Source organism: Corvus kubaryi, unplaced genomic scaffold (assembly GCF_017639235.1).
Source record: "Corvus kubaryi isolate FWS band 111438036 unplaced genomic scaffold, C.kubaryi_AGA036_p1.0 37292, whole genome shotgun sequence".
Classification (NCBI taxonomy): Eukaryota; Metazoa; Chordata; class Aves; order Passeriformes; family Corvidae; genus Corvus; species Corvus kubaryi.
Genome location: NW_024581091.1, coordinates 1,563,788 through 1,565,365, shown reverse-complemented (window position 1 = coordinate 1,565,365; position 1,578 = coordinate 1,563,788).

The following is a 1,578-nucleotide window of genomic DNA, read 5'->3' as shown; positions in this document are numbered from 1 at the left end:
AACCACACAGGGCCAGACAGGATCTGGTATTGGTTATGCCATGAAGTCTTGCATATTTCAAATTGTGCAAGAGCACCTTTTATCAGCATTGGAGCTGACATGACAGCTTGTAGTGGAGGTAAAAAAGGAAATGCCAGGACAGCTGAGGGATGTCACAAAGCAGCGACCTGCGTGCTGCAGAGGCCTTGCCTGTTCCTCTGGCAGTGCCCATGCTCTGGTACCGTTACAAAGTCTGGTGGTTTTACAGAAGCCTTTGCAGTACAGCGATTGCTGGGGTTTTGCATTTCATGTGGAGAAATACAGCTTGGAACGGTGATTTACTGGACATGGTGGAAGAAGATAGCAGGCTGCCTGATAATCCTTGGGAAAGCCGTTGCTGTCTGTGGTTAAAGCTTGGCTTCTTGCAAGGGGAAGAAAAGCAGCTTAGGAAGTCAGTGTCCCTTTGGTTTGTGCTCTGCCTCATGTTCCCTGGGCCTGGGCTGAAAGGAGACGTCTTGGTAATGGTGTTGCAGCACTTGCTGTTTCCTTGGAAGGGGAGGAAACAGTGGGAAGTGCAGTGTGTGTGTGTAGGAATTAGAGCTGAGAGCAGATTTTGCAAATACTGACATATGGTGCTCTTGGCTGCCTTGTTGCAGTGCAGGCTTCATTGCAGACCTGTCCCTACCTTTGGAGTCCCTGAGTATCCTGAGAGGTGACATGTAGGAGTTAAACCAGAAGTGGTACAATGGGGCAAAAGGACCTGGAGGTTCCCTGCCCACAGCAGCCCTTTGGGCCCTGCAGCCCTCACGGCCAGCAAGTCCCAAAGCACAGCTACACAAGTGCTGCTCTGGGCAACGTGTGCTCACCACATTTGTCCTAAGGGACCAAGGACACAAACTTGGCTCTTGTGTCACCTCCTGGCCACCGTGCCCTGCCAGCAGCCGGCAAGGAGGGGGTGTGCTCTGCCTGGAGCACACATGAGGGAAATCTGTCTGGGATGGAGCGGGTCATTGTTTGCCTGACCAGGACCAAGTAGCCTCTGTGGCTCAGATCCCCTCCTGAGCAAAGAGAAGAAACATGAGCCTGTCAGGGCAGGCGCAGAGCACGGCAGCTCTGCCAAAGCTGCTCCTGGAGCATCGTGGGGCTGGGGGCGGGACACTCAGTGTCCCTCACAGAAGGTGCAGCAAGAGCTGCTGCTATTTCCCCGAGAAGGAAGGAGCACTTGGATTTTCCCTGGCATGTCGGCCTCTGCTGATCTGCTCCCGCAGTCTGCACAGGGGCATTGCTGTGCTGGGGGCAGAGGAGGGGTGGTCTGTGCAAAGCTGGCTCAGTCCCTCCATGCTGCAGCAGGCCTCTGAATCCATTGAACTGCTTATGGGAAAGAAAGAAAGAAAGACTCTGGATGTCAAAGAGTGTACACCAGGGTTCGTGTTCCTCTGTAATAAAACACGCTGCAGAAATGGTCCTCTTTATCCCGGGGCCCTGCAGTGTGTGAGACCCACGTGTTGCTGCTGGGCTGCAGGCTCACGGAGGGCAGTTCCACACAGGAACTGTCTCATGTGAAATGTGACTCGGCCACCCCCTCTCCAAGCCGGGCCT